Raw genomic sequence first — 11717 nt, 5'->3', positions numbered from 1 at the left:
TTTGCCTCAGTTTCCTGATCTGTAAAGAGGAAAATAATAATGGTACTTACCTCCCAAGGTTGTTGTGAGGATTAAAATAATATAATGATTGTAACATACTTAACACAGTCACTGGCATATGCTAAGCACTGTATTATTATTATTATTATTTCTCTAATTGAATGTAATTGTTTCATGCTTGATAATTCTAAAGTGGGTTTAAAATGTCAAAGGTAGTAATGATTTTTATATGGGGTAACTAAGAAATGCAATTAACTGAACTGATGTCATCTGAACTTTTTTTCATGTTTTAAATACACAATGTTGTTTATTATTATTGTATTTCTAAATTATCTTATATTGTGATATTTGAGAGACCATTGTAATAGAAATGCTATTAGACAAAACATCTTTTTAAATTTGGATGCTGTTGAATTATGAATTGAGCTTTGAAAGCAATGTGATAAAAATAGATATTTGAAAACTTAAAAGGGGAAGCTATGTGGCACAGTGGATAGAGCACCGGCCCTGGATTCAGGAGGATCTGAGTTCAAATCCGGCCTCAGACACACAGCACTTACTAGCGGTGTGACCCTGGGCAAGTCACTTAACCCCGATTGCCTCACCAAAAAAGTAAAAAAAAGTACAGAAAAAAAAGGAAAACTTCAATGTTTACTGAGGTGTATTTTGTTAGATAATAATAATTTTACTATAATAGTGAATTTTTACTTGAAAATCTTGGCTATTATGAAAGTGTACAGAGTGATTTAAACATATTAATGATGAGTCAACTATCAGGTACTTGCAGTATGTCTGAAGCCCCAGAAAATGGGCAGTTTTCATTTATAAGTAAAGGATAAATGAAATGTTAGCTGTTAAGAAAACATCAGGAAAGATATTCAGGTCATAATTTGTAGTTAGTGAAAATTTGGCATTTAAGGTAAAAATTCCTGGGACTGTAACTTATTATTGGTTTGAGCTTTAATTATAGGGGCAGTTGTCTGAATTGTCATGAAGCCAATAGTAGATGATGGCATGTGCTGCAGGCTGAGAACTGCTAAAGATGGATGTCTGCGCCCGGGAAAAGATTTGGGGATGATCTTAGTGTGGCCTAAGGTAGGATGCTGTTGACTTTATTACCCAATTATGTTATTTCCCTTCTGAAAAGGAAAATTTCCCACCAGATTAATCCTGACTCTTGCTTTTAGCATCTAGTGACTACATGATTGACTATCAGATATGATTCATGCCTGGGATCAAACAGAGCTAAGGAAGTTTTTCCTTTCTGTTAGGATATATGAAATTGTTATGACTATGTCCCTCTTTTCCCTTTTATAGGAAGTTTCTATAATCAAGAAGTTCTGTAAGTACAATACTAAATCTATTAGATAGTAGATTGAGAACATCTTACAATTTTAACCTGTGTTTGTGGTCAAACTATAGTATAGGGATGCTACCCTCCTAAGGGAAAAATGATTAGATAAAGTAATAAGACAAAGATGTGATGTAAAAGTCTTCTAATTCAATAGAATAGTAAATTTTGAGAAAATAACTTAATTAGACTGTTCTCAATAAGAACTATATACATATGCATATGATTGGCTTCCAAATTTACCTGTCATGGAAATTCAGGCCTTGGGTATGTTGTAGTAATAAGCTTCTTAAAGTGAATTAAGGATTTTACACATAAATTGTCAGTAAAGAAAGTGCAATTATTTTCCTATTTTAAAGAATCTGTCTGATCATTTTAAATGGCAGAAGCATTCATTTTATGGTTGGTCTCTCATGAATTTAAAAAAAGTAAGATTCTTATATCAGGTACAGGATTTAGGTAAGGATAGAAACAACAAATGGTATATAAACTAAAATTCTCTGAAGTTTCAAAATTGGAGAACCAAATTTAAGGAATTGTACTAAATTATATTAAGTCAGAATTATCTAGAAACTTTTGGATTTGGAACCAGAGAAGCAGAACACCCTTTAGAGTTGTCCTGAGAATAAAGCCTATTGTCCAAGAAAGGATATGTAGTGACCAGATGACTACATGAGACATCTGGGACTCAAACTGTGCTGATTAAATGAACGTTGAGAATGGATTACTAGGATACAAGGAGACATGATGCTAGATAATATTGTTGATAATTATTGTAATGCTTTGGTTTTTTTTGTTTCATGATGTTTATGTGTTCTTGGTTACCTTGGTGACATGTGAATCTTCCTTCTCAAAACTAGTCCATGTGAACCATCTAACTAGTTTGATCTGTAACCTGACAACGTAATTATGATTATGAATTCATGAGAAGCCTTATAAATTTCACTTATAGATAAATGATCCATAAAGAGAGTAGGTAGTCTACTCTCCCATAAAGCAAAAAGGGAAAACTGAATGAATTGAGGGGATTAAGACAGCAAGTAGTTACTAGTGGGATTTGAGTGAACCACAATGACTTCTTCTAATGACTCAATCTTGGAACTCACTTAGTACCTATTCAATTATGGGTCTAGTTCAACTTCTGTCTTTTGAGAAAACTTTATTCAATTGTAGGAATTGGGAGAAAACCTTATTGCATTGTTTGACCCTAGTCCTGTGTGCCTTGGAAGCTGGACCACCTCTATGTGCTGTTTAGAGACCCTTAACCAAGGACCTTCCTAAGTTATGCTGATGAGAAACTCAGATCCAAAGACGGATGCAAGGAGTTTTCTCACAATTGTACATCTCAAGCAACTCATATGTCTTATCTGAAAACTGGCCCTGTATTGATCAGTCATTTTTTCCATGTTACAGATACTTGGGGAGTTGGATACCTCCTTTTCTGATTTCAGAAAATTGCACTTATTCACTCCCTCACTCCTCAATCTAAGGCCCCTACCAGGTCCTTCTGTCTATTTCCACAGCTGCTAAATTTGTGGGTGTGGACTCCTGGATTATCTGAAGAAAGCCACCTCTCCTGAGTGAATGGCAGCACCCTCCAGGTACCTCTGGTTCATCTAGTATGGACCCAGAAGCAGCCAACATCCAGATGAGACAGCTGTCCCAAGATTTCAGAGGAGGGCCGAGTATAATGTCCTACTTTTTTTTTCTCTTCCCTTTTGTTAGGTGCCCAACCACCAAGGCCTTGATTTAAGCATGTGTTGGCATTTCCACATTCTTGAGCCCCCTCTCTTTTCTGCTGCAACAATGACTAGACAAGATCTGTTACTCTATCTGCTTATGCTCTTTGCCCAACTATTGCGAATTTCACAATGATACCTGGGACACACTTTCCCTAGGTTCCCTCAAGGAAGAGACCTTCTAGGATAAAAATACCATTCCCTCTTTGCTAAAGGGAAAGGTGAACAGATTGTTAGATCTGCCACCTTAACCCCTAAGCTCACCAACCAAAGCCCACAGCTGTCCTTCCACTCAACATCTCATCCTGGCCCACCTGGCCTCTCGTGGCACTTTGGCTTATGCCAGCCTCTCTTTTATTGGCCAGAATTGGGTTCTTCCTTTACACTGCCCCTATTCCAGCACAGATGGTGGGAAAGACTGGAAGGGAATAAGCATTTCTATTCACCTGCTATTCACCACCTGTTGTGCTAAGCGCTCCCTTTACAATATTATGTCATTAGGTGATATTATTATCCCCATTTGACATTTGAGGAAACTGAAGCAAACAGAGGTTAAGTGACTTTTCCAGAGGCACACAGCTAGTAACTGCCTGAGGCTGGATTTAAACTCTGGCATCCCTGACTGCAGGCCCAGGGCTCTCTGCACTGCAGTACCAGCTGCCTCTAATTTCTAGATGATGGAAACTTTGCAGTGAGTCCATCCTTCTATGAGGAAGGTTTTCCAAGACCCCTAACTGGCTCCACGATCTTCTCCCCCACCTCTCCCCAAAGCTCCCACGCTAAATGCTATGGAAACCTTGCTTAAGGAGTCCTGGGAACCATCCTGTGCTCCTTGTTTGCAAGCCTCTGTCAATGGCAGGAATAACAGACTGGCCAAGAGTCAGAATTTGGACTACCTAAGGTTCACTGAGTTTCCCAGCTGGAGAATCTCACCAGAAGAGGCAAAGACTCTCTGAATGAATGGTACCAAGGTGTTTATAGCTTTCAGGGAGTGAGGAGCAGCATAGGGGATAGGGCCAAAGCTGGTTCTCCAAGCCTGATGGGGCATATCCTATTTTGGGTTCCTGGCATTACAAGCATTAATGGGAGAAGAAGCCAGATACGTGTGAACATGATGGAGTGATTCTCAAAATGCAGTAGCTCTGTATGCACACTGTTTTCTCCATCTTCATCCCTGATTCCCCATGCCCAGGGCTGCCAGTTCCCAGAGAAGATTTCATCTCTTATTTTGAAGAAAGGGAAGCACCATGGCTGCTGGAGCAAGAAGGCCTGAGGAGCTGCTGTCCAGGTGAGTGAGGTGAAAGCAGGCGTGTGAGAGCTGGGATTGCAAGAGGCTTCTAGGTGTGGTGACGAAGCAAGTGCTAGATTTGGGGGCAGGAAGACCTGACTTGGACTTCTTTTTTAGACACTTTTTAGCAGTGGGTCCCTGGACATGTCACTGAACTGCTGATCCTCAGTTGAGGGAGTTGGACACTGTGGCCTTTAAGCTCTCTTCCAGTGGTAAATCTGTGATCCTATAAAAAGTCATTGTTTGGAATTTGGAGGCAGGAATTCCCCTGAATGTGCAAAAAGGGGTTAGGTTTTCCAATATGAGCTCTTTCTTAGACCTTCTTCAATCAGTGAACATTGAATAAGTGTCTGCTGTGTGCCAGACCTTCTGCTAAGCACCAGGGATCATTTTGACAATTATAAATACCCAAATTAAATACAGAGGACCTATGAAGAAAGATATTATTTGCATCCAGAGAAAGAGCTGATAAATAGAAGTTATGTATAGAATGGTTTTACATCTTTATATATGTAAATGTGTGTGTAAGCGTACATCTCTCTCTGTATCTATATGTATGTATGTATTTGTGTCTAAAGGTAGCTATCTCTAGAGTGAAGTGAGGAGAGGGAAGAAAAAAAGGAAAAAGTAAGGAATGTATAAGATAAATTTATTATATATTTAAAAGGAATAGCAAGTTGTACATGATAGATTTACAGTTTCATGTATAATCATCTTTTTATTATAATGTGTTATGGAAATGCTTGTTTTATCCCATAAATTAAAAATAAACTAAAAAAAATTCATTTAAAAATTGCGACACTCGAAAAGGAAAAAAAATTTAAAAGAAAATGAGATAGATTAGGATGATTTACACATGGAAAGAGTAGTTTTAGCTAGCATCTTTCATTTCGCAAACATCTTTTCACAGCAAGTAAGTGTTGTCTGAGACCCATGTCAAAAAGGAAAGACTGTATCTGATTCATGTGAGATGAGAAAGATCAAGTAGCTCTTAATAAAGGTCTGACTTTTTTGGTGAAATGTGAGGCAAGTCCTCTGCTGAGAAGGTGAGGGGGGATGGAGAGTGAGAGCAAGCTGTACGGGAGGGATTTGGAAAAGCCGCTGTGGTGAATGAGAAAGGGAATCCTTTGGTTATCTTCTAGTCATTTCAGTCATGTGTGACTCGTCGAGACCCCATTTTGTTTTTCCTGGCAAAGATCCCGGAGGGGTCTGCCATTTCATTTTTCACCTCATTTTATAGGTAAGGAAACTGAGGACGACAGGGTGAAATGACTTTCCCAGGTCTGGATTTCAATTCGTGTCTTCCTGACCCTAGGCCCAGTAGCGTATCCGCTGCACCACCTAGCTGCCCCTAGGCCGATGTCAAAGGACAGGCTTGCCACAGTGAGGGTCACACTGAGATTATGTAGGCTGAATGAGTAGTGAACCCAGGCAGCCTGGTTTTATGATTTTTCTCTCTCTATTCAGCAGCATGTAAGGCTGCTGCCTTACTTAGAATTAATCCAAGGCTGCACTTTACATAAATCATCAACCTGTGTCCCTCCCCTGATCTCTGAGGCTCCATCTTTGGCCCATTTTTGCATAATCGTTGGCCAGATTCATTGAGTTGACAGCCACTCTCAGTTTGGAGAAAAGTTAGGTAGAAACTCTCAGGTGTCTCATAGTATGAGACGCTTCAGGAGCCTAGAGAGAAGTCTCTGACCTTCACCATGGATCTGCTCAGGCCCCATGGTTAGAACTAGACAAAGGCCTCTCAACAGAGGAGGTAACAGGGCTGAGGGCAGGACCCGCATTGACCAACTAAGACAGAGACCAGAATACAGGGCCTGAGGTAGAGCCTGGGGCCTGGTGTCAGCCCCAGGTCCAGTCAGTCAGTCAGTCAGTCAACAAGCATAGATGAAGCCCCTCCAGTTTTCTAGGCACCTCGCTAAGCTTTAGGAAGGGGAAAGCCAGTCCCTGCTGTCAAGGAGCTGCCAGCGCGGCCTATAAACGTGGAGGTGGTTGAGAAGGAGGGGATGAAACGTTGTAACGGGCCCAGAAAGGATTTCATATTTGATCCTTCTCCTCGGGAGTTGCTGGAGGTCGTGGAGCAGCTGGTCCCATGGTGAACACAGAACTTTAGGAAGATGAATTTGATAGCTGGGCGGAGGATTGGCTGGAGTGGGGGGACACTTGAGACAGCTGGGCCAAGCAGCAGGCTCTTGCAATACCTCAGGTGTGAGGCGACTGCGGCTTGAGCCAAGACAGCGGCAGTGCTGGGAGAGAAGGGGGTTGATGGGAGAGATGTTGCAAAGGAAAATCACAGAATTTTGCAGCAGACTGACTGTGGGGGGGTCAGGAGTGTGAATGAGAAGCAATAAGAAGCACACAACACTTCATCTGTGAGCCTGTGCTCTCGGAAGCATGCCTTGGAGAGCATTATGAAAGCAGAAAGATGGGAGGGTTGGGGGAAAGAGAGTGCGTTTGGTCTTGGAGACTGCAGGAGAAGGAAGACAAGAATGTCACTAAAACCCAGAGAGCAAGAAAAGAGGGTGATTGACTGTGTCAGAGGCTGCAGAGAAGTCAAGAAAAGTGAGGGTGAAGAAATGACCAATGGATTTTGCAATTTTGAGATTTTGGTAATTTTGGAGAGAGGAGTTTCAATTGAACAATAGACTTGTCAGCTAGACTATAGGAAATTTCAGAGAAAGCAAAGGAAAGAAGTTGATGACACCAATTGGAAAGTGCCATCTCTGACTCTTTAGCCAAGAAATGGAAGAAAGATACTGGAAAATATCTCTTGGGATTGAATGGATGGAGTGACTGTCTTTTGAGGATTAGAGAAAAATGGTTTTATTTGTGGCTTTAAGAAAGGAGTCATTAGTGTGGCAGAGACTGAAAAGTAGTGAAAAAATGGTGATACTAGAAGAAGGAATATACTGAGAAAGATAGTGGGCTAGAATGGGATGATTTACACATGGAAAGGAAAAGACAGCATCTGATTTATGGGAGGTGAGGAGGATAAGATAATTTGTTATAAATGTTCTTTTTTCTGTAAAATGAGAAGCAAAGTTCTCAGCTGAGGTGAGGGGTGGGTGGGAACAAGCCATGAGAGATTTTGGGACAGATGAAAAGATTTGGAAAAGCTGGTATTGTGAATGGGATAGGGAATCAGTTTTGTTAACGTTCTGTTATTTCAGTCACATCCTGCTCTTGTGACCCCATTTAGGTTTTTCTTGGCAAAGATCCTGGAGTGATTTGCCGTTTCCTTCTCCAGTTCATTTGACAGATGAGGGAACTGAGGCAAATAGGTTTAAGTGACTTGCCCAGTGTCTTGCTGTTAGTATGTGAGGCTGGATTTGAACTCGTGTCTTCCTGACCTTAGGCCCAATATTGTGTCCACTACACTGCCTACCTGCCCCAAGGGAGTCAATCAGGAGATGTCAAAGGATAACCTTGCCACAGGGAGGGCCACACTTAGATTATGTAGCCTAAATTTGTACCCAGGTGTCCTGGTTTCATGATTTTCTCTCTCCATTCAGCAGCATATAAGTAGTAGTAAAGGCTGCTCCCTTAGAATTAATCCAAGGCTATGCTTTACATAAATCATTAACCTGTGTCCCTCCCCTGATCTCTAAGGCTCAATCTTTGGCCCATTCTTGGAGAATCATTGGCCAGATTCATTGAGGTGACCACCACTTTGAGTTTAAGGAGATAAGAGGTAGAGACTCCCAGGTGTCCCATAGTCTGAGATACTTCGGGAGCATAGAAAGAAGTCTCTGTGATCTTCACTATGGGTCTCGTTAGGTCTCGTCCAGGTTAGAACCAGGCAAAGATCACTCGATATAGGGGACAAGGTGCAAGGGCTGAGGCCAGAACCTGCATGTGCCAAGTGAATCAGACACCAGAATATAGGGATTGAGGTAAAGGCTAAGGCTCCGCCCTGGCGCAGTCAGTCAGTAAGCATAAGTTCAGTACCTCCAATTTTCTAGGCACCATATTAAACTTTAGGAATTCATAGGAAGGGAAAAGCCAGGCCGTGCTGTCAAGGAGCTCCCCATCTGGCGTATAGTCATGGAGATGGTTTGAAAAGAAGCAACAGATCAGAAGATTCACTCTTAGCAGATCCTGGGGAAAGAAGAGAGTGTTTTGGAACAGGGAATACAAGGAGTGAGGCTAATAATGGTTGAAGAAGGAGAGCAGAATTAGGGAGGAAAGTGTCAAAATCAAAATAAAAATGATTAAAATGGAGACATACCTGAGAGATATTGTGGGTTCAGTTCCAGATTAGCAAAATAAAGTAAATATCACCATAAAACAAGTCATATGAATTTTTTGGTTTCCCAGTACATATAAAAGTTATGTTTACACTGTACTGTAGTCTATTACATGAGCGATAGTGTTATGTCTAAAAAATGCATACACCTCAATTAAAAAATATTTTATTTCTACAAAAAACTAACCATCATCTGAGCCTTCAGGGAGTTGTAATCTTGTTGCTGGTGGAAGCTCTCGCCTGATATTGATGGCTACTGACTGATCAGGCTGGTGCTTGCTAAAATTTGGGGGTGGCTGTGGCAATTTCTTAAAGTGACATTGAAGTTTGCCATATTAATTGACTTTTCTTTTCACTTGAACACTTAGAGCCCATTGTAGGGTTATTAATTGGCCTAATTTCAATATTGTTGTGTCTCAGGGAATAAGAAGGCCCAAGGAGAGGGAAAGGACAAGTAAATATCTAAAAATTAAGTAATTTTTCTTTAAACAAAGCAAAAGAAAATGCCGTGGAGAAAGTCTGTCTAGTACTGTGGACAGAGCATGCCCAGTTATAGGGTTGGAGTTCTAGTCTCGGCTGCAGGGACGTTGGTCAGGTCACTCAGCCATTCTGACCTCATAGCCTGACTTGGGAATGTAATGAGAATTCTGGGCCTGCCTGGGTCACAGGTATATTGTGAGGATCCAGTGGGATTTTGTGTGAAGTTCTTTGTAAGTCAAGTCATTCTGCTGATGTGAGCTAATGGCATTTTCAAATGATTGATTCTGACCATTTAACTTTGAAAAGTTTTCTCTTAGCCTGGAGAAATAGGATGTAAATCAGTGTACTTTATGCCAGGGGATATAATTAACACATGCATACATACATGTTTTTGTTTTTGTTTTGTTTTTTCTTGCAAAAGGACATATTGGACCAGTAGTGGAAGAGGCTACTGTAAAGCTAAGCATTTCTGTGGAAGAAACTCACGAGCAAAGCATCATGAGTGATTGTCCCTGTGACTTCACTGGGCAAGAAATCTGGGTTGTACTTCACAAAATCCACATAGGAGAGAAACTGTGTGAATGTAATGAATGTGGAAAGACTTTCAGATGTGAATCCCAACTTGCTGTACATCAGAGAAGTCACACTGGAGAGAAAGCATATGAATGTATTCAATATGGAAAGAATTTTCAAGAGTACAACAAATTTGCTGACCATCAGAGAATCTACACTAGAGAGAAACCTTATCAATGTTATCAATGTAGAAAGGCTTTTAGAAGAACCTAAGCATCAGAAAACCCACACTGGAGAGAAATCTTGTGAATGTGATCAAGGTGGAAAAACTTTCTCACAGATTTCCAATCTTGCTAAACATCAGAGAATCCACACTGGAGAGAAACCTTATGAATGTAATCATTCTAGAAAGGCTTTCAGTCAGGAATGACATCTTGCTCTGCAACAGAGAATCCACACTGGAAAATATAAATTTGAATGTAATGAATGTGGAAAGACTTTCAGATGCAAACCCCAACTTGCTGTACATCAGAGAAGTCACACTGGAGAGAAACTTTATGAGTGTAATCAATGTGGAAAGAGTTACAAAAGCAGCTCAGGTTTAACTGCACATTAGAGAATTCACACTGGAGAGAAGCCTTATGAATGTAATCAATGTGGAAAGGCATTCATACAGAGGACCAGTCTTACTGCACATCAGAGAATCCACATAAGACAGAAGCCTTATGAATGTAATCAATGTGGAAAGGCTTTCAGACTGAACGCCAAACTTGTTGAACATCAGAGAATCCACACTGGTGAAAAGCCTTATAAATGTGCTCAATGTGGAAAGGCTTTTAGAAGAAACTGTGATCTTGTTGTACATCAGAGAGTCCACACTGGAGAGAAGCCTTATGAATGTAATCAATGTGGAAAGACTTTCAGATGCAGCTTTATTCTTGCTGTACATCAGAGAAGTCACACTGGAGAGAAACCTTATGAATGTGATCAATGTGGAAAGTCTTTCAGACAGAAATGCCATCTTGCTTTGCATCGGAGAATCCACAGTGGAGAGAAACCTTATGAATGTCATCAATGTGGAAAAACTTTCTCACAGAATGCCAGTCTTGCTTTACATGCAAGAATCCACACTGGAGAGAAGCCTTATGAATGTGATCAATGTGGAAAGTCTTTCAGACAGGAATACCATCTTGCTCTACATCGGAGAATCCACACTGGAGAGAAACCTTATGAATGCAGTCAATGTGGAAAGACTTTTACACAGAAGACTGATCTTAGTTATCATCAGAAAATCCATAGTGGAGAGAAACCTTATGAATGTGATAAATGTGAAAAGGGTTTCATTTGTCCCTTTCATCTTACTCTCCATCAGAAGATGGAGAGAGACCTTTTGAGTGTCTAGAATGTGATAAAGCTTTTTATATATGCTCTACCCTTACTAAACATCAGAGAATCCACACTAGAGGACAAACCTCCTTAATATAATCATGGAAAATCATTTGGGCTACTCATCCCTTATTTCCTGTCAGAGAATTCACAGGTGATAGAAATCATACACTTGTAATGAATGTGGCAAGTCCTACAAATGGAGTATAGAGCTTGTTAGACATCAGAAAATTCATCTTGGGAACAAGCCCTAGAAGGACTCAATGTAGAAAGGTCTTCAGCCCGAGATCATCTCTTCCTTTACATCAAGGATTCATTGTGCAGAGAAGACCTATGAATGTGGTCAATGAGGTCCTGCCTTCCCCTGGAAGATAGAGGTCACTAGACACCACAATATTTTGCACTGAAAAGAAGCTTTAAAAAAGTAAAAATTGTGGGAAGGCCTTCACCTGGAACTCATACTTGTGTTTACATTGGAAAAATCTTGCTGGACATAAAACTTTTGTATCCAATTATTGAAGGATGGCCTCTTCTTACAGCACAGACCTCATTAGACATCACAAATTTCATGCTATGCACAAAACCCTAAAAATGAATTGAATATTTTTCTGAAATCCTAAGGTTTCTCATTATTCCTCCTCAATATGCCATGGCATTCTTTTGTCATAACTTTTTCAGTCATTCCTCAGTTGATTGGTACTCACT

At 40.4% G+C, this 11717-nt stretch overlaps 1 pseudogene; it reads left to right on the top strand.

The window, feature by feature from the left end:
• The first annotated feature begins 9611 nt into the window (after nt 1-9611).
• LOC114049378 lies at nt 9612-11367 on the top strand (annotated as a pseudogene).
• The last annotated feature ends 350 nt before the right edge of the window (nt 11368-11717 follow it).

Source organism: Vombatus ursinus, unplaced genomic scaffold (genome assembly GCF_900497805.2).
Source record: "Vombatus ursinus unplaced genomic scaffold, bare-nosed wombat genome assembly UNPS02003159.1, whole genome shotgun sequence".
Taxonomy (NCBI): domain Eukaryota; kingdom Metazoa; phylum Chordata; class Mammalia; order Diprotodontia; family Vombatidae; genus Vombatus; species Vombatus ursinus.
This window is presented reverse-complemented; position numbering and strand designations above follow the sequence as displayed.